Source organism: Centroberyx affinis, unplaced genomic scaffold, assembly GCF_046629955.1.
Source record: "Centroberyx affinis isolate AG114_WGS23_722 - 3 ecotype Tasmania unplaced genomic scaffold, CSIRO-AGI_Caff_v1 ptg000996l_1, whole genome shotgun sequence".
Taxonomy (NCBI): domain Eukaryota; kingdom Metazoa; phylum Chordata; class Actinopteri; order Beryciformes; family Berycidae; genus Centroberyx; species Centroberyx affinis.
Genome location: NW_027279561.1, coordinates 103,831 through 126,150, shown reverse-complemented (window position 1 = coordinate 126,150; position 22,320 = coordinate 103,831). Strand labels below are relative to the sequence as shown.

Below are 22,320 nucleotides of genomic sequence, written 5' to 3'. Positions count from 1 at the left end.
GTTGGCAGCACAAGGCCGCCCCTCCGGTCCGGCCCGTCCTCGTCGGGGTGTCGCAGTCTTTTACCATAACAATTGCTGGTGCTTAGCACCTCCGCCCACGGAGTCTCTGGCATTATCTGCCGACCGAGTTTTCTGTTTCCTTGCACAACTGTACAGGGCTCAGCCAAAGCGCTAAGCCCGCCAAAAATACCTTTAACTCTTTGGTGTTACTCTCCACGGAAGTCTTTAGTAAAAGGCGAAAGACTTGTACGTTATGAAGAGAAACCAGAGTAAGTACAGCCTCTCTCCGCAAGAGCGGCCAAAGACCCTAGTCGTCTCGGTCAACAGCTTCACGGTGCTCCCCCCTGTTTGGCTAGCTGCATAGCAAAGTACAGGCCACACCTTTGCTGGCACTCCACCCCGCCTTCTCGGGAGCCTGAGCCTAATCCAATCCGATGACCCGGAAATTCACCTCCGAGAAAACGCAGCACAGACTGCTTTGACCAGTTTCCAGGCGCACAAAAACGCCGTCCACTTTGTTCTTGGTCCTTCGGTCCGATATTAGATATTAGGTAGGACTTGCAGACTGGCTTTCCATGTTTTGAGATTTTGCTTTTCCACAGAGCGAGAGAAGGGTGCACCGTTCCCAGCGGCACTGCAATACCGGGTCGATGCGTGGAGCGAACGGAGCAAGCCCCTTTTTGGACTCCTGGTCCTAAAAATCCGTTTAATATGTTGTCCCCTTATAGAGGACGTATCAGATATTAAACTGATAAGAACAGATACTACACTTGATCTTAGCCAAAAGGCCGAGAAGCGATAACCCCCTGCCGTTGGCAGCACAAGGCCGCCCCTCCGGTCCGGCCCGTCCTCGTCGGGGTGTCGCAGTCTTTTACCATAACAATTGCTGGTGCTTAGCACCTCCGCCCACGGAGTCTCTGGCATTATCTGCCGACCGAGTTTTCTGTTTCCTTGCACAACTGTACAGGGCTCAGCCAAAGCGCTAAGCCCGCCAAAAATACCTTTAACTCTTTGGTGTTACTCTCCACGGAAGTCTTTAGTAAAAGGCGAAAGACTTGTACGTTATGAAGAGAAACCAGAGTAAGTACAGCCTCTCTCCGCAAGAGCGGCCAAAGACCCTAGTCGTCTCGGTCAACAGCTTCACGGTGCTCCCCCCTGTTTGGCTAGCTGCATAGCAAAGTACAGGCCACACCTTTGCTGGCACTCCACCCCGCCTTCTCGGGAGCCTGAGCCTAATCCAATCCGATGACCCGGAAATTCACCTCCGAGAAAACGCAGCACAGACTGCTTTGACCAGTTTCCAGGCGCACAAAAACGCCGTCCACTTTGTTCTTGGTCCTTCGGTCCGATATTAGATATTAGGTAGGACTTGCAGACTGGCTTTCCATGTTTTGAGATTTTGCTTTTCCACAGAGCGAGAGAAGGGTGCACCGTTCCCAGCGGCACTGCAATACCGGGTCGATGCGTGGAGCGAACGGAGCAAGCCCCTTTTTCGACTCCTGGTCCTAAAAATCCGTTTAATATGTTGTCCCCTTATAGAGGACGTATCAGATATTAAACTGATAAGAACAGATACTACACTTGATCTTAGCCAAAAGGCCGAGAAGCGATAACCCCCTGCCGTTGGCAGCACAAGGCCGCCCCTCCGGTCCGGCCCGTCCTCGTCGGGGTGTCGCAGTCTTTTACCATAACAATTGCTGGTGCTTAGCACCTCCGCCCACGGAGTCTCTGGCATTATCTGCCGACCGAGTTTTCTGTTTCCTTGCACAACTGTACAGGGCTCAGCCAAAGCGCTAAGCCCGCCAAAAATACCTTTAACTCTTTGGTGTTACTCTCCACGGAAGTCTTTAGTAAAAGGCGAAAGACTTGTACGTTATGAAGAGAAACCAGAGTAAGTACAGCCTCTCTCCGCAAGAGCGGCCAAAGACCCTAGTCGTCTCGGTCAACAGCTTCACGGTGCTCCCCCCTGTTTGGCTAGCTGCATAGCAAAGTACAGGCCACACCTTTGCTGGCACTCCACCCCGCCTTCTCGGGAGCCTGAGCCTAATCCAATCCGATGACCCGGAAATTCACCTCCGAGAAAACGCAGCACAGACTGCTTTGACCAGTTTCCAGGCGCACAAAAACGCCGTCCACTTTGTTCTTGGTCCTTCGGTCCGATATTAGATATTAGGTAGGACTTGCAGACTGGCTTTCCATGTTTTGAGATTTTGCTTTTCCACAGAGCGAGAGAAGGGTGCACCGTTCCCAGCGGCACTGCAATACCGGGTCGATGCGTGGAGCGAACGGAGCAAGCCCCTTTTTCGACTCCTGGTCCTAAAAATCCGTTTAATATGTTGTCCCCTTATAGAGGACGTATCAGATATTAAACTGATAAGAACAGATACTACACTTGATCTTAGCCAAAAGGCCGAGAAGCGATAACCCCCTGCCGTTGGCAGCACAAGGCCGCCCCTCCGGTCCGGCCCGTCCTCGTCGGGGTGTCGCAGTCTTTTACCATAACAATTGCTGGTGCTTAGCACCTCCGCCCACGGAGTCTCTGGCATTATCTGCCGACCGAGTTTTCTGTTTCCTTGCACAACTGTACAGGGCTCAGCCAAAGCGCTAAGCCCGCCAAAAATACCTTTAACTCTTTGGTGTTACTCTCCACGGAAGTCTTTAGTAAAAGGCGAAAGACTTGTACGTTATGAAGAGAAACCAGAGTAAGTACAGCCTCTCTCCGCAAGAGCGGCCAAAGACCCTAGTCGTCTCGGTCAACAGCTTCACGGTGCTCCCCCCTGTTTGGCTAGCTGCATAGCAAAGTACAGGCCACACCTTTGCTGGCACTCCACCCCGCCTTCTCGGGAGCCTGAGCCTAATCCAATCCGATGACCCGGAAATTCACCTCCGAGAAAACGCAGCACAGACTGCTTTGACCAGTTTCCAGGCGCACAAAAACGCCGTCCACTTTGTTCTTGGTCCTTCGGTCCGATATTAGATATTAGGTAGGACTTGCAGACTGGCTTTCCATGTTTTGAGATTTTGCTTTTCCACAGAGCGAGAGAAGGGTGCACCGTTCCCAGCGGCACTGCAATACCGGGTCGATGCGTGGAGCGAACGGAGCAAGCCCCTTTTTCGACTCCTGGTCCTAAAAATCCGTTTAATATGTTGTCCCCTTATAGAGGACGTATCAGATATTAAACTGATAAGAACAGATACTACACTTGATCTTAGCCAAAAGGCCGAGAAGCGATAACCCCCTGCCGTTGGCAGCACAAGGCCGCCCCTCCGGTCCGGCCCGTCCTCGTCGGGGTGTCGCAGTCTTTTACCATAACAATTGCTGGTGCTTAGCACCTCCGCCCACGGAGTCTCTGGCATTATCTGCCGACCGAGTTTTCTGTTTCCTTGCACAACTGTACAGGGCTCAGCCAAAGCGCTAAGCCCGCCACAAATACGTTTAACTCTTTGGTGTTACTCTCCACGGAAGTCTTTAGTAAAAGGCGAAAGACTTGTACGTTATGAAGAGAAACCAGAGTAAGTACAGCCTCTCTCCGCAAGAGCGGCCAAAGACCCTAGTCGTCTCGGTCAACAGCTTCACGGTGCTCCCCCCTGTTTGGCTAGCTGCATAGCAAAGTACAGGCCACACCTTTGCTGGCACTCCACCCCGCCTTCTCGGGAGCCTGAGCCTAATCCAATCCGATGACCCGGAAATTCACCTCCGAGAAAACGCAGCACAGACTGCTTTGACCAGTTTCCAGGCGCACAAAAACGCCGTCCACTTTGTTCTTGGTCCTTCGGTCCGATATTAGATATTAGGTAGGACTTGCAGACTGGCTTTCCATGTTTTGAGATTTTGCTTTTCCACAGAGCGAGAGAAGGGTGCACCGTTCCCAGCGGCACTGCAATACCGGGTCGATGCGTGGAGCGAACGGAGCAGGCCCCTTTTTCGACTCCTGGTCCTAAAAATCCGTTTAATATGTTGTCCCCTTATAGAGGACGTATCAGATATTAAACTGATAAGAACAGATACTACACTTGATCTTAGCCAAAAGGCCGAGAAGCGATAACCCCCTGCCGTTGGCAGCACAAGGCCGCCCCTCCGGTCCGGCCCGTCCTCGTCGGGGTGTCGCAGTCTTTTACCATAACAATTGCTGGTGCTTAGCACCTCCGCCCACGGAGTCTCTGGCATTATCTGCCGACCGAGTTTTCTGTTTCCTTGCACAACTGTACAGGGCTCAGCCAAAGCGCTAAGCCCGCCAAAAATACCTTTAACTCTTTGGTGTTACTCTCCACGGAAGTCTTTAGTAAAAGGCGAAAGACTTGTACGTTATGAAGAGAAACCAGAGTAAGTACAGCCTCTCTCCGCAAGAGCGGCCAAAGACCCTAGTCGTCTCGGTCAACAGCTTCACGGTGCTCCCCCCTGTTTGGCTAGCTGCATAGCAAAGTACAGGCCACACCTTTGCTGGCACTCCACCCCGCCTTCTCGGGAGCCTGAGCCTAATCCAATCCGATGACCCGGAAATTCACCTCCGAGAAAACGCAGCACAGACTGCTTTGACCAGTTTCCAGGCGCACAAAAACGCCGTCCACTTTGTTCTTGGTCCTTCGGTCCGATATTAGATATTAGGTAGGACTTGCAGACTGGCTTTCCATGTTTTGAGATTTTGCTTTTCCACAGAGCGAGAGAAGAGTGCACCGTTCCCAGCGGCACTGCAATACCGGGTCGATGCGTGGAGCGAACGGAGCAAGCCCCTTTTTCGACTCCTGGTCCTAAAAATCCGTTTAATATGTTGTCCCCTTATAGAGGACGTATCAGATATTAAACTGATAAGAACAGATACTACACTTGATCTTAGCCAAAAGGCCGAGAAGCGATAACCCCCTGCCGTTGGCAGCACAAGGCCGCCCCTCCGGTCCGGCCCGTCCTCGTCGGGGTGTCGCAGTCTTTTACCATAACAATTGCTGGTGCTTAGCACCTCCGCCCACGGAGTCTCTGGCATTATCTGCCGACCGAGTTTTCTGTTTCCTTGCACAACTGTACAGGGCTCAGCCAAAGCGCTAAGCCCGCCAAAAATACCTTTAACTCTTTGGTGTTACTCTCCACGGAAGTCTTTAGTAAAAGGCGAAAGACTTGTACGTTATGAAGAGAAACCAGAGTAAGTACAGCCTCTCTCCGCAAGAGCGGCCAAAGACCCTAGTCGTCTCGGTCAACAGCTTCACGGTGCTCCCCCCTGTTTGGCTAGCTGCATAGCAAAGTACAGGCCACACCTTTGCTGGCACTCCACCCCGCCTTCTCGGGAGCCTGAGCCTAATCCAATCCGATGACCCGGAAATTCACCTCCGAGAAAACGCAGCACAGACTGCTTTGACCAGTTTCCAGGCGCACAAAAACGCCGTCCACTTTGTTCTTGGTCCTTCGGTCCGATATTAGATATTAGGTAGGACTTGCAGACTGGCTTTCCATGTTTTGAGATTTTGCTTTTCCACAGAGCGAGAGAAGGGTGCACCGTTCCCAGCGGCACTGCAATACCGGGTCGATGCGTGGAGCGAACGGAGCAAGCCCCTTTTTCGACTCCTGGTCCTAAAAATCCGTTTAATATGTTGTCCCCTTATAGAGGACGTATCAGATATTAAACTGATAAGAACAGATACTACACTTGATCTTAGCCAAAAGGCCGAGAAGCGATAACCCCCTGCCGTTGGCAGCACAAGGCCGCCCCTCCGGTCCGGCCCGTCCTCGTCGGGGTGTCGCAGTCTTTTACCATAACAATTGCTGGTGCTTAGCACCTCCGCCCACGGAGTCTCTGGCATTATCTGCCGACCGAGTTTTCTGTTTCCTTGCACAACTGTACAGGGCTCAGCCAAAGCGCTAAGCCCGCCAAAAATACCTTTAACTCTTTGGTGTTACTCTCCACGGAAGTCTTTAGTAAAAGGCGAAAGACTTGTACGTTATGAAGAGAAACCAGAGTAAGTACAGCCTCTCTCCGCAAGAGCGGCCAAAGACCCTAGTCGTCTCGGTCAACAGCTTCACGGTGCTCCCCCCTGTTTGGCTAGCTGCATAGCAAAGTACAGGCCACACCTTTGCTGGCACTCCACCCCGCCTTCTCGGGAGCCTGAGCCTAATCCAATCCGATGACCCGGAAATTCACCTCCGAGAAAACGCAGCACAGACTGCTTTGACCAGTTTCCAGGCGCACAAAAACGCCGTCCACTTTGTTCTTGGTCCTTCGGTCCGATATTAGATATTAGGTAGGACTTGCAGACTGGCTTTCCATGTTTTGAGATTTTGCTTTTCCACAGAGCGAGAGAAGGGTGCACCGTTCCCAGCGGCACTGCAATACCGGGTCGATGCGTGGAGCGAACGGAGCAAGCCCCTTTTTGGACTCCTGGTCCTAAAAATCCGTTTAATATGTTGTCCCCTTATAGAGGACGTATCAGATATTAAACTGATAAGAACAGATACTACACTTGATCTTAGCCAAAAGGCCGAGAAGCGATAACCCCCTGCCGTTGGCAGCACAAGGCCGCCCCTCCGGTCCGGCCCGTCCTCGTCGGGGTGTCGCAGTCTTTTACCATAACAATTGCTGGTGCTTAGCACCTCCGCCCACGGAGTCTCTGGCATTATCTGCCGACCGAGTTTTCTGTTTCCTTGCACAACTGTACAGGGCTCAGCCAAAGCGCTAAGCCCGCCAAAAATACCTTTAACTCTTTGGTGTTACTCTCCACGGAAGTCTTTAGTAAAAGGCGAAAGACTTGTACGTTATGAAGAGAAACCAGAGTAAGTACAGCCTCTCTCCGCAAGAGCGGCCAAAGACCCTAGTCGTCTCGGTCAACAGCTTCACGGTGCTCCCCCCTGTTTGGCTAGCTGCATAGCAAAGTACAGGCCACACCTTTGCTGGCACTCCACCCCGCCTTCTCGGGAGCCTGAGCCTAATCCAATCCGATGACCCGGAAATTCACCTCCGAGAAAACGCAGCACAGACTGCTTTGACCAGTTTCCAGGCGCACAAAAACGCCGTCCACTTTGTTCTTGGTCCTTCGGTCCGATATTAGATATTAGGTAGGACTTGCAGACTGGCTTTCCATGTTTTGAGATTTTGCTTTTCCACAGAGCGAGAGAAGGGTGCACCGTTCCCAGCGGCACTGCAATACCGGGTCGATGCGTGGAGCGAACGGAGCAAGCCCCTTTTTCGACTCCTGGTCCTAAAAATCCGTTTAATATGTTGTCCCCTTATAGAGGACGTATCAGATATTAAACTGATAAGAACAGATACTACACTTGATCTTAGCCAAAAGGCCGAGAAGCGATAACCCCCTGCCGTTGGCAGCACAAGGCCGCCCCTCCGGTCCGGCCCGTCCTCGTCGGGGTGTCGCAGTCTTTTACCATAACAATTGCTGGTGCTTAGCACCTCCGCCCACGGAGTCTCTGGCATTATCTGCCGACCGAGTTTTCTGTTTCCTTGCACAACTGTACAGGGCTCAGCCAAAGCGCTAAGCCCGCCAAAAATACCTTTAACTCTTTGGTGTTACTCTCCACGGAAGTCTTTAGTAAAAGGCGAAAGACTTGTACGTTATGAAGAGAAACCAGAGTAAGTACAGCCTCTCTCCGCAAGAGCGGCCAAAGACCCTAGTCGTCTCGGTCAACAGCTTCACGGTGCTCCCCCCTGTTTGGCTAGCTGCATAGCAAAGTACAGGCCACACCTTTGCTGGCACTCCACCCCGCCTTCTCGGGAGCCTGAGCCTAATCCAATCCGATGACCCGGAAATTCACCTCCGAGAAAACGCAGCACAGACTGCTTTGACCAGTTTCCAGGCGCACAAAAACGCCGTCCACTTTGTTCTTGGTCCTTCGGTCCGATATTAGATATTAGGTAGGACTTGCAGACTGGCTTTCCATGTTTTGAGATTTTGCTTTTCCACAGAGCGAGAGAAGGGTGCACCGTTCCCAGCGGCACTGCAATACCGGGTCGATGCGTGGAGCGAACGGAGCAAGCCCCTTTTTCGACTCCTGGTCCTAAAAATCCGTTTAATATGTTGTCCCCTTATAGAGGACGTATCAGATATTAAACTGATAAGAACAGATACTACACTTGATCTTAGCCAAAAGGCCGAGAAGCGATAACCCCCTGCCGTTGGCAGCACAAGGCCGCCCCTCCGGTCCGGCCCGTCCTCGTCGGGGTGTCGCAGTCTTTTACCATAACAATTGCTGGTGCTTAGCACCTCCGCCCACGGAGTCTCTGGCATTATCTGCCGACCGAGTTTTCTGTTTCCTTGCACAACTGTACAGGGCTCAGCCAAAGCGCTAAGCCCGCCAAAAATACCTTTAACTCTTTGGTGTTACTCTCCACGGAAGTCTTTAGTAAAAGGCGAAAGACTTGTACGTTATGAAGAGAAACCAGAGTAAGTACAGCCTCTCTCCGCAAGAGCGGCCAAAGACCCTAGTCGTCTCGGTCAACAGCTTCACGGTGCTCCCCCCTGTTTGGCTAGCTGCATAGCAAAGTACAGGCCACACCTTTGCTGGCACTCCACCCCGCCTTCTCGGGAGCCTGAGCCTAATCCAATCCGATGACCCGGAAATTCACCTCCGAGAAAACGCAGCACAGACTGCTTTGACCAGTTTCCAGGCGCACAAAAACGCCGTCCACTTTGTTCTTGGTCCTTCGGTCCGATATTAGATATTAGGTAGGACTTGCAGACTGGCTTTCCATGTTTTGAGATTTTGCTTTTCCACAGAGCGAGAGAAGAGTGCACCGTTCCCAGCGGCACTGCAATACCGGGTCGATGCGTGGAGCGAACGGAGCAAGCCCCTTTTTCGACTCCTGGTCCTAAAAATCCGTTTAATATGTTGTCCCCTTATAGAGGACGTATCAGATATTAAACTGATAAGAACAGATACTACACTTGATCTTAGCCAAAAGGCCGAGAAGCGATAACCCCCTGCCGTTGGCAGCACAAGGCCGCCCCTCCGGTCCGGCCCGTCCTCGTCGGGGTGTCGCAGTCTTTTACCATAACAATTGCTGGTGCTTAGCACCTCCGCCCACGGAGTCTCTGGCATTATCTGCCGACCGAGTTTTCTGTTTCCTTGCACAACTGTACAGGGCTCAGCCAAAGCGCTAAGCCCGCCAAAAATACCTTTAACTCTTTGGTGTTACTCTCCACGGAAGTCTTTAGTAAAAGGCGAAAGACTTGTACGTTATGAAGAGAAACCAGAGTAAGTACAGCCTCTCTCCGCAAGAGCGGCCAAAGACCCTAGTCGTCTCGGTCAACAGCTTCACGGTGCTCCCCCCTGTTTGGCTAGCTGCATAGCAAAGTACAGGCCACACCTTTGCTGGCACTCCACCCCGCCTTCTCGGGAGCCTGAGCCTAATCCAATCCGATGACCCGGAAATTCACCTCCGAGAAAACGCAGCACAGACTGCTTTGACCAGTTTCCAGGCGCACAAAAACGCCGTCCACTTTGTTCTTGGTCCTTCGGTCCGATATTAGATATTAGGTAGGACTTGCAGACTGGCTTTCCATGTTTTGAGATTTTGCTTTTCCACAGAGCGAGAGAAGGGTGCACCGTTCCCAGCGGCACTGCAATACCGGGTCGATGCGTGGAGCGAACGGAGCAAGCCCCTTTTTCGACTCCTGGTCCTAAAAATCCGTTTAATATGTTGTCCCCTTATAGAGGACGTATCAGATATTAAACTGATAAGAACAGATTTTTTTTCTTTTCTTTTGAAAAAATTTATTGACACTTATTCCAGAAAAACATACACAGTTTACAATCATACAATCATTTACACACATCTTTTCAAAATACAAACAAACAAATAAATATGAGTAGTCTGTAAAACCATGTTCTTTTGTTTAAAACAGTAAAAACAATAAAACAATTGTTTTAAGATGGATTACAGATAAGATAACATTGTTGTATTAAAAGTAGAGGAAAAGAATAATAATTGTCTCTGTGTAAATCAGTGTCAGTGTTTGTGTTCTTATTCGTTGTGCAGGGGCGGGATGAATCCCTAACAAGGATCAAACTCGTCCCGCTCTCCCGAACAGCTTTGGGTCTCTCGGAACCTGTTTCTGGTGATCAGAGGGGACCCTCTCCCTTCTGCTCCTTCCCACCTACCACACCCGGAGAGCCAGGCCGCCGCTGCCTTGACCCTTTATGTGTGTGGCTCCGGCTCCCACGTCCGAATGGGCACAGAGGCGATTTTTCTTTGTGACTGCGTCCTAGGCCTGCCGCCTGCAGCGACGGCTGCTTGCACCGCCGCTGAGGCCATGTGGATCGCAGCCACTGGGGGGATCTGCGTGTGCTTCCTTACCAGCAGGTTTCTGGAGGTCCATATGGCGTCTTTGATGGCGGCCAGGGTGAGCCACTGTTTGGCAAAGTCTGCTGGTAATATTTGTTCCTGGCCCACCCCGTACAGCACTAGTTGTGCTGTCAGGACCTCCCCTGCTGGTAAGCACGGGAATTTTAGGGAGCCGGCCGTTGCCCACTGGTCTACAGCAGCGCTGCACTCCCAGAGCAGGTGCCTCACCGACTCAGGTGCGCCACACCCCGGTCGGGGGCAAGTTGAGAGCGTTGACATGCCCCGGGAGTGCATTACGGACCTGACTGGGAGGATCTCATGAGCCACCATCCACGACAGGTCCCGGAGTCTGTTCGAGAGGGCGGGATGGTTTACGTTGCGCCAAACTGTTGAGGGCTCGCCTATTGTGAGCCCGCGCACTGGATACATTGATTCCCGCTCCTGCACAACAGAGAGAAGAGAGCGATGGTGGGTTAAAATAGACAGGTCCTCTTGCTCTAGTTTAAAATGCTTTAGAAATTTCTGGATAAAAGCGTAGGCCGGTGGCAGGTTAAAAGACACAGGTACTCTAAGATCAATGGATAAAACTTTTAAGTGTCTGAGGTAGGACCCCATCCAGAATCGTGCCATTGCTGTCGTTTTGTGATCTCTGGATGGGGCTGTGGCGTAGGTGATGTGCAGGGTGCTGTATCGGCTTCCTAAAAACTGGTGTAGGTCCGGGACTCCCTTTCCTCCTTTCTCTTTCGGCTTTTTCATCACCTCTCTCCTCAGCCTCTCCCATTTCGACCCCCACAAGAAGTAAAAGATGGCGCGTTCCAGATCTAAAAGCACTCTTCGTGGTGGGATAAAAACAGAAGTGGTTAATAAAAGCAAAGGTAAAATCACTGCTTTAATGATTAAAACCTTTCCTTCCATTGTCAGTCTTCTAAGTCCCCAGTACCCTAGTCTCTGTCTAACTTTCCCTACCATGTCTGGCCAGTTTCCTTTTCCTCCCCCCTCCCTATCAAATTTAACCCCCAGTATTTTTTGGTCAGTCTGGGTCACAGTCAAGGGGAGTCCTGTCGTCTCGGTCGCTGTCCACGGTCCGTAAAATTGGGCTTGAGTCTTATCTCTGTTAAGCTTTGACCCAGAGGCCTGTCCGAACCAGTCAGTCAAGTCCAGTGTCCTGTTGACAGATAAAAGGTCAGTACATAAAATGTTAAAATCGTCCATATATATTGCACATTTTGTGGTCAATCCCCCGCTCCCCGGGATTGCCACGCCATTGATTCTTTGGTCCCTTCTCAAGATCTGTGCCAACGGCTCTATACAGGTGACATAGAGGAGGGCTGATAACGGACAACCCTGACGGACACCGCAGTGTATGTTAACTGCTTTTGTTAGATGCCCATTAACAACAAATCTGCTGGCAATGTCCCGGTACAGCAATCCCACCCAGGCTATAAACCTTTCTGGAAACCCCATTTTTTGCAGTACCTGGAAAAGGTACTGGTGCGAGATCCGATCAAAGGCTTTCTCAAAATCTAAATTTAGTACTACTAGCCGGATGTTTCTGTCTCTCGCATAACAGATGGTGTCTCGGATCAGTACGAGGCTGTCGGTGATCTTCCTCCCCGGGATGGCACAGGCTTGATCCGGGTGAATCACCTCCTCTAAAACCAGGGACATACGAGCAGATAAAAGTTTACTAAAAAGTTTGCAGTCAAGATTTAAGAGGGTGATAGGTCTCCAGTTTTTCAGTTCAGTCCTGTCGTTCTTTTTGTGAAGTAGAGTCACTATCCCTGCTCTAAAACTGTCAGGTAGTCTGTCCAGTTGTTCAAAGTCCATAAAAACAAAAAGTAGGTCCGGTGCTAAAATGTCCCAAAAAGTCAGATAAAAGTCCAAGGGAAGCCCGTCTTCTCCTGGGGACTTTCCTTTCTTAAAATTTTTTACACATTTATCTAACTCTAAAAGGGTAAAATCTTGGGTTAAAAGCACACTATCCTTTACTGTTTTGTCAATGACTTTTAAAACCTCTGTCATGGTGTCTATTCTAATATTTTTTTCCTTGTAAAGATCCCCGTAGAAGGTCTCTATAGTGTCTTTGATTTCTTCTGTTGTGTTTGCTGTGTACCCACTTTCTTTTTTTAATTGTAAAATACCCCCCCCTTTGTTGACAATTTTCTTAAAAAAGTATCTGGTACACTTTTCCCCCTCCTCGATCTCCCTTTCCTTACTTCTTAGAATGACACCCTTACTTTTAATGTCTGCTAAAACCGACATTTCTGTTTTGACTTGTTTAATCTCTTCACTAAAATCCATGCCCTGTTGCTGTAGTTTAAAATAGCGCTGTAGTCGCTTCTGCAGTCCCAGCATGCGTCTGTTTTCCCTATCTTTTTTCCTCTTACCTGCCTTTCTAAAAAAAGTCTGGGTCTTTCCCTTCACCATTTCCCACCAGTGTGCACGTGTATCGTACAAGTCTTGAAGGGTCTGCCACTCTTTGTACTGCTCCCTGAACTGGCTAACTAACTCCCTATCCTCTAACAGGGAGCAGTTGAGCTTCCACAGACCACTTCCTGTTGTCAAACCCGAAAAAGGTGAGAGGGTGCAGGAGAGCATTATGTGATCAGAGAAGAAAACAGGGGTCAATCTAGCATCAGTTGGCGGGCAGTCCCTTGTAAAAATATAGTCTATGCGAGAGGCTCTGTTGCCATCACCACTGAACCAGGTGAAGCCTTCCTCTCCGGGATGCATGATTTTAAAACAGTCTTGGAGTTTAAAATCCCTGCATAAACCCTGCAATAAACAGGATATTTTGTCAATTTTAAAATCCTCCCCTGCCCCCTTCCTATCCTTGCTGGATAAAACACAGTTAAAATCCCCTCCTACCACCAGCGGCGCCCTACCTAGCAAGTGGGACTGCAGGTCTTCTAAAAGGTCATACCTGTCGTTTCTGTCGTTAAAACCATAAATATTTAGTACGTTAAAATCCTTTCCCATGTACGTCAGATGTGCTAAAAGTGCCCGCCCGTCTCTCACCACAGTGTTGCCCTTCACCAGAATAGAGGGGTTTTTAATTAAAATGGCCACTCCATCATTCCTGTTTTCATTGGATCCGCTCCATATGGATTGATGTGGCCACTTCTCCTCCCATTCCCTATAGTGTTTTAAAAACGGTATGGCGCACTCCTGGAGTAAAAACACATCTGCATTAAAAGCACTAAGAAAGGATAAAACTGTTGTGGCTCTAACTCCCGACCTCACACTTCTCACATTAAGGGTGGAAATTATGAGGGTCATGAGTATAATGTTTAAAACAACAGGCATGACAGTTTAAAAGAATTAAGATAACAGGGTTAAAAACTATAAAAGAAAGGCAGTTAACCAAATAATTGTGAATGCAGCTCTTCCTTTCCCTTTATGGGGGAAAGGGGAGGGGTCTGAGCTCCATTCCCTTTCCGGACTCTGGCAGCTGGTCTTGGGGGTAATGCTGCGTTCCGTATCGAGTCCTTAGGGGTTGATTGCAGAGCTACCTTTAAAAAAGAGACCTGGTTTGGAGAATCTGAGGGGAAGACTCTGGACTCCTCCACAGACGAGCTGTCTGAGGAGTACGCAGCTCTCCCCCGCTTCTCTGAGGTTCCAGGAGTCTCAGAGGACAACTCTGAGGCAGGCCTCTTGATTTGCTGGGCGTTGGGGAGGGGGCTATCATTTCCAGCTCCGCTCTCTGCCTGTATTGCCTCCTCTCCCTCAGTACTCTCCATTTGTGGGGCAATAACAGGCCCCTCCCCCTCTCCCGCCTCACCTGATCCCTCTCCTCCAACCTCAGGATTTGGCGGGAGATTTGAATCTTCTAGCCCAGCCTCTTCAATTTGCTCTCCAACTGCCTCCCTTTGTCCACCATCTTGTTCCTCATTCTCGGCCTTCTTGTTAGCCTTTAGCTTGTTGGCAAAGGATTTGGGGCAATCTCTGAAGATGTGATTTGACTCTCCACAAAGATTACACTTTCTGCCATTTGGACACTGCTCAAAAACGTGCCCAATTTCTCTACACTTCCCACAAACAATTTTTTGGCACGCTTCTACCAGGTGCCCGTGCTCACCACACTTGCGGCAGAGCTTGGGTTGTCCCTGGTAATGAATGTAGCCTCTGTTGTCTCCCAGAACTATCATTGATGGCAGATGTTTCAGGCCTTGGTAGCCCTGGGGGTCCTGCCATTGTTGGATGGGGACCCTCCAGGCGCAAGTCCAAATGCCATCCTCAACTCTCACTTTGGTAGCCTGGCCCTTAACAGTGCAATATCTTCCCAGCCACAAACAAATGTCATCTGCATTCACTGTCTCATTGAACATTCTGGCAATAACCACTTTTGAGGCATTGTCAGTCAGTTTCTCAACATTGAAGGCAGAAAACTGGGTTTTTACATTTTCAAAGCGTGTCCAAAATTCTCGAAGCACAATAGCGGATCCGAAACTTACATCGAACCCTTTGTTGAAGGGAAGGGTCAAAATACAGTTCAAGTCCTTTGCCGTGAAACCTAATGCCTTTTGTATAAGCTTCCTGGAGAAGTCCATTCTGGACATCTCCAGGAGCCTGCCATCTTTTTCTTTCAATTTAAAACGCACGCTGTGGTGCCTCCGCATGCCGGCCTGGCCAGCCGACATGGTGGGGACACCACAAGTTAAAAACAATTAAGAAACCTAAACCACCACGTACAAAAACTACCAAAGAACTAAAAAAAGGGCTAAAAGGGAAGTAAAACAGTGAAATCACTCCTAAAGGGTAAAATACAAAACACTTACCTTTTCTCGGGTGGTTTGGTCTTGGTGAAAATCTGAGTACAGGCAAGCAAGGACTCTGAAACGATGAATTCCTGTTCGTGAAAAAAATACAACCAACAAAATTGTAATTTTCACTTTAGGAATAAATATATTATCCTCCCAAGTGTGGGTAACAATCAATGCCACAACAGGCAAGAATTTTTACCACCAGCAGGAGGTGATCGCAGTCTTAGCCAAAAGGCCGAGAAGCGATAACCCCCTGCCGTTGGCAGCACAAGGCCGCCCCTCCGGTCCGGCCCGTTCTCGTCGGGGTGTCGCAGTCTTTTACCATAACAATTGCTGGTGCTTAGCACCTCCGCCCACGGAGTCTCTGGCATTATCTGCCGACCTAGTTTTCTGTTTCCTTGCACAACTGTACAGGGCTCAGCCAAAGCGCTAAGCCCGCCAAAAATACGTTTAACTCTTTGGTGTTACTCTCCACGGAAGTCTTTAGTAAAAGGCGAAAGACTTGTACGTTATGAAGAGAAACCAGAGTAAGTACAGCCTCTCTCCGCAAGAGCGGCCAAAGACCCTAGTCGTCTCGGTCAACAGCTTCACGGTGCTCCCCCCTGTTTGGCTAACTGCATAGCAAAGTACAGGCCACACCTTTGCTGGCACTCCACCCCGCCTTCTCGGGAGCTTAATCCAATCCAATGACCCGGAAATTCACCTCCGAGAAAACGCAGCACAGACTGCTTTGACCAGTTTCCAGGCGCACAAAAACGCCGTCCACTTTGTTCTTGGTCTTTCGGTCCGATATTAGATATTAGGTAGGACTTGCAGACTGGCTTTCCATGTTTTGAGATTTTGCTTTTCCACAGAGCGAGAGAAGGGTGCACCATTCCCAGCGGCACTGCAATACCGGGTCGATGCGTGGAGCGAACGGAGCAAGCCCCTTTTTCGACTCCTGGTCCTAAAAATCTGTTTAATATGTTGTCCCCTTATAGAGGACGTATCAGATATTAAACTGATAAGAACAGATTTTTTTTTTTTTTTTTTGGAAATAGTTTATTGACACCTTCAAATCTTCAGTATATACAAGTCACAAAATACAATATTCCACAATACATTAGTCTTTTAGTACATCGGCTTAGTTTACCGACACATTCTATAACTCATATTCCATACGGCCACCCTCAAATAAATCATAGAAACACATCAAATCATGTTAATTGTGCCTGAGCTGCCCAAAGAAAAAACACTACAGCTCACAGCCAACAGTTACAAAAAAAGAAAAAACCCATCTGGGCTTTACCGGCCACTGTTTCTCTTCTCTCTGAGGATCAAAAGGCTATACCATCATGCAAATAATATTTCTATCATACCCTTCTTTATGGCATATTTTAGCCCTGGAAAACAGACACCAAAAGGTTTTTGTATTTTGCTTTCAGTCTTCCATATTTGTGTAAATTACTTTCCATTTACTTTTAATGGAGTCTATACCCCACTTCTCAATCTCTAGGAGAAGCTGTCTTTGGAGGGCACCTTCTATATTCCTAGCAATACCTGCCACTGTCCACTTGGTGTCTCTGTTCACTGTACTACACCTAACCTCCCATAGCTTGGCTCTTACTAGTGACACAAGGGGTGCATTCCATTTGGTAACGATTTCTCCTCGTCTCCTCGCCTCGCGTCTCTTCCTCGACTCCTCGGTCAAAGGTCACGGAGGAAACGAGGAGAAGATGCGAGGAGGCGAGTGAACCTGGCTTGTCAATTGGATCGTCCTCACTCCGCCATATTGAACTGACGTGTGAAGCGCTGCGTTGAGGCTCCTCCCGCGCAGGATGACAGCTGTCTAAATTATTCTAAGGCTCATGTTTTATCCACATAAAAACGTTTAACAAAGTTCAGATTAATGTTTAATTCATCTCAATTATGCCAGCCTCACACACACTTAAAAAAAAATCCTAATGCCTAAAAAGCGTTTCTGTTTCTGTTTTTATTCAGGTTTTTTTTGTTATTCTGTCTGCTGTATGCTACATTTTAATTTTGTGAAGCACTTGTAGCACTGATAAGAAAAGTGCTATACAAATTGTCCAACTTTTATCCTTTATGGACTTGGATTAGACAACGATCATGTGGCTGTTTGACATCTCACTGGCAATGAACCAAAGTGCTTTCTTTTTATTCCTAAATAAATAAATAAAATTCCCAAATAACCATAGATCTAGCTGTAAGAGCAAAATGTGCGATTTAAAACAAGGAAATGCTGTTAATGTTTAGTAAGAATTTATTCTCCCGAAGAGAAATTCCATGGCAACACACACAAACACAATTCATAAGCCTGATGAATACTGAATGAGAGACACATCAAACAAACGCAGCAAACCAGCTGGTGATCCAGAGAAGACACAGAAGTGATTCCAGCAAAAGAAAAAACATACCAGCCTTTATGATGAAAATATGTGCTGTCATGGCAACAGCCATTACGCACCGTGACCAAGGTTATGAATATGGTGAGAATGGAAACAGAGGTAGGCCTAAAAGGCAGAGAATTTTGCATTTTATTTATTTTTTTATATAAAAAAATAAAATAAAATTGTCTCTAATATAGTTGAAAATCGCTCCGTCTGCTGCTCAGCCCGTGCGTCCTCGGTCACTTCCCGGAGAAACCCCAGCAGCGCTCCCTCTCCTCTTCGCCTCTTGGCTGCCGGGGAACCAAGGAAGCCGCGGAGGTCACACATGGGAGCGGGCAGCAGCATCTGATGGCCCCGGTTGCTCATCAGGGGGATCGGGGCTGGATGGGGAGCGCACAGCGGCTGACTCCGGCTGCTGGTCCTCCACACATGAGTCTATTAAAGCGGGAGGGAGCGCCGACGGCCTCCCGCCGGTAGTCTCATGCATGAGGGAGAACCGGGACCAGCTGCAGTTTTCTCCCCATCCTCAGTCCCAGTGCCCGATGCTGCTGACTGGAGGTCCTGTTAGAAAGAGACGCGCATGGTAAAAGAGTCGCATGTGTGCATTTATAGGCTATTTCTATGTCCTAATGAACGGATTTCATTCAGGCTTATTAGATCACGGAATGTCATTCATATTAATGATAAATCCTATAAAATAACTCCATATAAAATTCACGTTACTTGCCCCCCACTCACCCTCTCTATGCGCTGGAGGATCAGCTGGCCTCCTCTGTCCCTAACCACATCCAAGCCTTAAGATAATTTCCTGATGCCTATTTGGGAAAAGTTTGACATCCTACAACTACAACAGATCTGTCAGTATATGAACATTTAACGTATAACCCTTCATTAACAAATGTTCGGCTAACATTTAAAACCTCTGCTATTTCTGTTTGAAAAATATATAACAAGTTGGGGCTACTTACACCTGTGGATTTTTTTTCTGCCAATGTCCGCACGTTTTCTGACGGTATGGAGGCGGGCTTATATCCACACGTGCCAATGGTTAATTGCCTTCACTCATTATTTCCGCATCGAGGATACACCTGAGTATCCTCCGACCACGCCTTATTGGAGGACGGAGGCGAGGAGACTTGAAGGATCCCTCATGCATCTTTTAACCAATTGGAACATCCTTAATGATGGCGGCTCATTTTTGGATGCTGGGTCAGCGAGGAGACGAGGTCGCGAGGACGGAGGAGGAGACACAATACAATGCACCCGAGGAGACATGAAGGATCCTTCATGTGTTTTTTGACCAATTGGAACGTCCTTCATGATGGCGGCTCATTTTTGGATGCCGAGTCAGCGAGGAGACGAGGCCGCGAGGACGGAGGAGAGGACGCAATTTGGCCAAATGGAATGCACCCAAGGAGAATTACTTTGCTCAACTGCCCCTTCTCTATTTTAAATTCCATTTCTTGGGTTTTCGTCCAACTTATACCTTTTAAAATTAAAAAACTTTTGACCAAGCTTCTTCCATACTTGCTGAGCAAACAGACACTCCCACAGCACATGTTCAATTGTCTCAACACCATTACAATTCACCCTTGGGTACCACTTGTTGGCTGTCAAACCATGATTGTACAATGTGTTTCTCACCGCAAACCGCTTCTGCAGGGCCAACCAATTAATATCCTTCAATCTATTATCTAACTCCTTATTCTGGACTCTCTTCTACACTTCCCGGGGTATATGGATTGAGTCCCTGGGATCCAGCTTCTCTATCATTTTAGCATAAAGCTTCTTGTGATCAAACGCAAGCTGCTTATCTAAACATTCTCTGTGCTTTTTGGCCCATCTAATTATTTTCATAAGATATGTTGGTATTTGCTCAGATTTTGGGGAACTATTGTCCCAAACACCCATCACAGACTTAAGGGGAACAGCAAGCCAAAATCTAAGCAAGAATTGGCACTTGTGCACAGGTGACGACACCAATAGTCTGCAAGCACAAGTATAAAATAGCACTTTCAGTTTCAGGGCTAGGTTGGGTAAGTCTCTCCCTCCCCTCTCAATGGGCTGATACATCTGATCCCTTTTCAAGTACTCATAACCTCCCCACAAAAACTTAAAAATGGCTTCATGTAATTTCAGGCCAATTAATGCCGGCATGGGAAAAAACAAAGCTAAATGCAATAGAGACGGGAGTATATCTGCTTTAATGGCTAATATCTTACCACTGATGGTCAATCTCCTTAGCCCCCACAAATTAAGTTTTGTCGTCACCTTAGCTAGTCGTGTCTCCCAGTTTGTTTTTGCATCATCCTCATTGCCATAAGAAATCCCTAAAATGGTTATAGGGCCAGTGCAAAGGGCTAGATCACAAGGGGCCTCCCTTCTATTACTCCACTTTCCCAAGTACTTTACTTGCGACTTTCCCCTGTTGATTTTAGCCCCTGAGGCATAAGAAAAGGCTTCAATACCCCTCATGGCTTCCCTTAAACACAAATCATTTTCAAGATACAATACTGTGTCATCTGCGTACAGTGACATGATCAACGACTCGCCTCCTGGCAAGCATACACCCCTGATATTTTTGTTCTTTCTTATTGCACATTCCAACACCTCTATGAATACTACATACAACAAAGCTGAGCATGGGCACCCCTGACGGACACCCCTGGCCTGTCTGAACACCTCTCCCAAGTGACCATTCACATTCACTCTGCTTCCCACATTGGTATAAAGGATGTTAAGCCAACTCAAAAAACATTTACCGTAGCCAAACTTCTCCAAAATTCTAAACAAAAACTTGTGGTTGACTCTATCGAATGCTTTTTCTTGGTCCAAGCTTAGGACTATAAAAGATAGATTTCTATCCTGGGCATATGCTTGCACATCTCTGTGTAACTGTGTATTCCAACAAATTTGTCTACCTTCAACAGCACAAGTTTGGTCCGACCCAATAACATGTGGCAGGGCAGATCCCAATCGGCTGGTCAGCACCTTGCTAAAAAGGTTATAATCTGTACATAGCATCGTCAGGGACCTGTAATTGGCTAGAATCCTATTGTCACCCTTTTTGTAAAGAAGTGAAATGACCCCCTCGCACATGGTTTTCCCCATCTGTCCCTTCTGACATATACATCTAAATAGTTCTAACAATACCGGGCCAACTACATCCCAAAACGCTAGATAAAATTCCTTTGTGAGACCATCAATTCCTGGAACCTTACCATCTTTCATCGATTTAAGCGCTCTATATACTTCATCAAATTCCAGATCCCTTTCCAACTGCTCTTTTAAGTCTGCAGGTACCTCATTGTCAATATTACGCAACATGCTCGTTCCGTTTTCGCTATCAACCTCAACCTCACAAAAAAAATTAGAAAAATGCGCTGTTGCTACCTCCAACATCTCTTTTGTGGCCAGAACCTCCTCTCCCTTACCATTCAGGAGGGAGGAAATGCATCTTCTCTTCGCCTTACTCTTAGAGTGCTTAAAAAAATAAGAAGAACATCTTTCGTTTTTCTCCCATTTCTCCCTTGAGCTTCTGAACTTAAATGCTTCAGCTCTCCTTTGAAAGAACAACTGCTGCTTATTTTGCAAGTAATTCAATGTCTCATAGTCTACAGCGTTATTTGTGTTTCTTTGTACAATTATGTTTTCTACTTCTTTCTGCACCTGATAGTACTCTTTAAATTCCAGTCTCTTCTTCTCCCTTGCATATGTCTGTACAAAATGTTTAATTCTTGTTTTAGTGCTTTCCCACCACTCAGTCACCTCAAAGTAGAATGACTTCAGCTCCATAAATTTTTTAAAGAAGGCCCGAAAAGTTTTCCTAAACTGAACATCTGCCAGAATTTGGTTATTCAGCTTCCAGTATCCTTTCCCAAAAGGTACTACTATTACATTCACCTCAACAATCAACATTTTATGATCCGAGTAAAAAACAGGAGCGGTATGAACCGAAGTCACCCTTAAATCCGCAGGGCAGAAAACATAATCAATCCGACTTTTAGCCCCTCTACTATTTGCCCACGTGAACCCTGGTTCTAAAGGGTGGACTTTCCTGTAGGAGTCTACCATCTGATACCTCGCTATCAAATTCCCAAGCACAGTGCGCGCAGTATTGCCATCTAGTGATTAATTAAAATCCCCTCCCAGTATAACGTGACTATTGGTCATGAATACTGTATCTAAATTATCAAACAGTTCTTTTCTCCCCTTTGGCTCTACATTTGCCTAAACATTAACTACTCTCAGCCTCCTCTCCCTCCATTCAATATCCAATACCAAAACTCTCCCCTGTACAATTGAGAAACTCCCAATAATTTTGATCTCACCATCCCCACATAATACACCCACCCCTGTAGAGTGAACCCCCCCGATGCTCCACCTGGAATCATTGAGAAACTCCCAATAATTTTGATCTCACCATCCCCACATAATACATCCACCCCTGTAGAGTGAACCCCCCCAATGCTCCACCTGGAATCACCCTTAACCCATTCTCTGGAAAACAAAAATGAATCATTTTCATCTTTTAAATGGACTTCCTGTAACAAACATAAAGAAAACTTAATGGAGGCCAAATGAGCAAACACAGTAGCCCTTTTAGCCCAATCTTTCAAGCCTCTGACATTAATGCTTATTATTTTAAAACAAGACATAAGTCAGATATCCGAGGAATGCTCACACTCACTCATACAAGTGGTCCACATCAGTAGTGTCGCGCTCAGGAAAAAGTGTCTCCAAGGAGGGGGGGCTGTCCGATCGTGTAATAGTCGCGGGTGACACTTCAGCAACAACCCCGCTAAGAGGGAGGGGGTCAGTAGAGGCAGTCTGCAGGGAGAACCCAGAGGTAGTAGAAGTCTCAAAAACACCTGCAGCCTCGGAGGC

General features: G+C 47.8%; 26 non-coding genes across 26 annotated transcripts; all 26 read right to left on the bottom strand.

Moving 5' to 3' along the window:
- Positions 1 to 157: 157 nt before the first annotated feature.
- LOC139646672 (U5 spliceosomal RNA) lies at positions 158 to 273 on the bottom strand. Its single transcript, XR_011695393.1, has one exon. It is a non-coding gene; the product is annotated as a U5 spliceosomal RNA (small nuclear RNA).
- A 336-nt stretch (positions 274 to 609) lies between these two features.
- On the bottom strand, positions 610 to 800 carry LOC139646622 (U2 spliceosomal RNA). The gene has a single exon (XR_011695347.1). It is a non-coding gene; the product is annotated as a U2 spliceosomal RNA (small nuclear RNA).
- A 168-nt stretch (positions 801 to 968) lies between these two features.
- LOC139646671 (U5 spliceosomal RNA) lies at positions 969 to 1,084 on the bottom strand. The gene has a single exon (XR_011695392.1). It is a non-coding gene; the product is annotated as a U5 spliceosomal RNA (small nuclear RNA).
- Positions 1,085 to 1,420: 336 nt separating this feature from the next.
- LOC139646593 (U2 spliceosomal RNA) lies at positions 1,421 to 1,611 on the bottom strand. Its single transcript, XR_011695320.1, has one exon. It is a non-coding gene; the product is annotated as a U2 spliceosomal RNA (small nuclear RNA).
- A 168-nt stretch (positions 1,612 to 1,779) lies between these two features.
- Positions 1,780 to 1,895, bottom strand: LOC139646670 (U5 spliceosomal RNA). Its single transcript, XR_011695391.1, has one exon. It is a non-coding gene; the product is annotated as a U5 spliceosomal RNA (small nuclear RNA).
- Positions 1,896 to 2,231: 336 nt separating this feature from the next.
- LOC139646775 (U2 spliceosomal RNA) lies at positions 2,232 to 2,422 on the bottom strand. Its single transcript, XR_011695489.1, has one exon. It is a non-coding gene; the product is annotated as a U2 spliceosomal RNA (small nuclear RNA).
- A 168-nt stretch (positions 2,423 to 2,590) lies between these two features.
- LOC139646669 (U5 spliceosomal RNA) lies at positions 2,591 to 2,706 on the bottom strand. The gene has a single exon (XR_011695390.1). It is a non-coding gene; the product is annotated as a U5 spliceosomal RNA (small nuclear RNA).
- A 336-nt stretch (positions 2,707 to 3,042) lies between these two features.
- Positions 3,043 to 3,233, bottom strand: LOC139646763 (U2 spliceosomal RNA). Its single transcript, XR_011695478.1, has one exon. It is a non-coding gene; the product is annotated as a U2 spliceosomal RNA (small nuclear RNA).
- Positions 3,234 to 3,401: 168 nt separating this feature from the next.
- Positions 3,402 to 3,517, bottom strand: LOC139646730 (U5 spliceosomal RNA). The gene has a single exon (XR_011695447.1). It is a non-coding gene; the product is annotated as a U5 spliceosomal RNA (small nuclear RNA).
- Positions 3,518 to 3,853: 336 nt separating this feature from the next.
- Positions 3,854 to 4,044, bottom strand: LOC139646627 (U2 spliceosomal RNA). The gene has a single exon (XR_011695352.1). It is a non-coding gene; the product is annotated as a U2 spliceosomal RNA (small nuclear RNA).
- A 168-nt stretch (positions 4,045 to 4,212) lies between these two features.
- On the bottom strand, positions 4,213 to 4,328 carry LOC139646668 (U5 spliceosomal RNA). The gene has a single exon (XR_011695389.1). It is a non-coding gene; the product is annotated as a U5 spliceosomal RNA (small nuclear RNA).
- Positions 4,329 to 4,664: 336 nt separating this feature from the next.
- On the bottom strand, positions 4,665 to 4,855 carry LOC139646619 (U2 spliceosomal RNA). Its single transcript, XR_011695344.1, has one exon. It is a non-coding gene; the product is annotated as a U2 spliceosomal RNA (small nuclear RNA).
- Positions 4,856 to 5,023: 168 nt separating this feature from the next.
- On the bottom strand, positions 5,024 to 5,139 carry LOC139646667 (U5 spliceosomal RNA). Its single transcript, XR_011695388.1, has one exon. It is a non-coding gene; the product is annotated as a U5 spliceosomal RNA (small nuclear RNA).
- A 336-nt stretch (positions 5,140 to 5,475) lies between these two features.
- On the bottom strand, positions 5,476 to 5,666 carry LOC139646752 (U2 spliceosomal RNA). The gene has a single exon (XR_011695467.1). It is a non-coding gene; the product is annotated as a U2 spliceosomal RNA (small nuclear RNA).
- Positions 5,667 to 5,834: 168 nt separating this feature from the next.
- Positions 5,835 to 5,950, bottom strand: LOC139646666 (U5 spliceosomal RNA). The gene has a single exon (XR_011695387.1). It is a non-coding gene; the product is annotated as a U5 spliceosomal RNA (small nuclear RNA).
- A 336-nt stretch (positions 5,951 to 6,286) lies between these two features.
- LOC139646621 (U2 spliceosomal RNA) lies at positions 6,287 to 6,477 on the bottom strand. The gene has a single exon (XR_011695346.1). It is a non-coding gene; the product is annotated as a U2 spliceosomal RNA (small nuclear RNA).
- A 168-nt stretch (positions 6,478 to 6,645) lies between these two features.
- LOC139646665 (U5 spliceosomal RNA) lies at positions 6,646 to 6,761 on the bottom strand. Its single transcript, XR_011695386.1, has one exon. It is a non-coding gene; the product is annotated as a U5 spliceosomal RNA (small nuclear RNA).
- Positions 6,762 to 7,097: 336 nt separating this feature from the next.
- On the bottom strand, positions 7,098 to 7,288 carry LOC139646705 (U2 spliceosomal RNA). The gene has a single exon (XR_011695423.1). It is a non-coding gene; the product is annotated as a U2 spliceosomal RNA (small nuclear RNA).
- A 168-nt stretch (positions 7,289 to 7,456) lies between these two features.
- On the bottom strand, positions 7,457 to 7,572 carry LOC139646664 (U5 spliceosomal RNA). Its single transcript, XR_011695385.1, has one exon. It is a non-coding gene; the product is annotated as a U5 spliceosomal RNA (small nuclear RNA).
- Positions 7,573 to 7,908: 336 nt separating this feature from the next.
- On the bottom strand, positions 7,909 to 8,099 carry LOC139646587 (U2 spliceosomal RNA). The gene has a single exon (XR_011695314.1). It is a non-coding gene; the product is annotated as a U2 spliceosomal RNA (small nuclear RNA).
- A 168-nt stretch (positions 8,100 to 8,267) lies between these two features.
- Positions 8,268 to 8,383, bottom strand: LOC139646662 (U5 spliceosomal RNA). The gene has a single exon (XR_011695383.1). It is a non-coding gene; the product is annotated as a U5 spliceosomal RNA (small nuclear RNA).
- A 336-nt stretch (positions 8,384 to 8,719) lies between these two features.
- On the bottom strand, positions 8,720 to 8,910 carry LOC139646618 (U2 spliceosomal RNA). The gene has a single exon (XR_011695343.1). It is a non-coding gene; the product is annotated as a U2 spliceosomal RNA (small nuclear RNA).
- A 168-nt stretch (positions 8,911 to 9,078) lies between these two features.
- LOC139646661 (U5 spliceosomal RNA) lies at positions 9,079 to 9,194 on the bottom strand. The gene has a single exon (XR_011695382.1). It is a non-coding gene; the product is annotated as a U5 spliceosomal RNA (small nuclear RNA).
- Positions 9,195 to 9,530: 336 nt separating this feature from the next.
- Positions 9,531 to 9,713, bottom strand: LOC139646632 (U2 spliceosomal RNA). Its single transcript, XR_011695356.1, has one exon. It is a non-coding gene; the product is annotated as a U2 spliceosomal RNA (small nuclear RNA).
- A 5,745-nt stretch (positions 9,714 to 15,458) lies between these two features.
- On the bottom strand, positions 15,459 to 15,574 carry LOC139646642 (U5 spliceosomal RNA). Its single transcript, XR_011695364.1, has one exon. It is a non-coding gene; the product is annotated as a U5 spliceosomal RNA (small nuclear RNA).
- Positions 15,575 to 15,904: 330 nt separating this feature from the next.
- Positions 15,905 to 16,086, bottom strand: LOC139646634 (U2 spliceosomal RNA). Its single transcript, XR_011695358.1, has one exon. It is a non-coding gene; the product is annotated as a U2 spliceosomal RNA (small nuclear RNA).
- Positions 16,087 to 22,320: the final 6,234 nt, after the last annotated feature.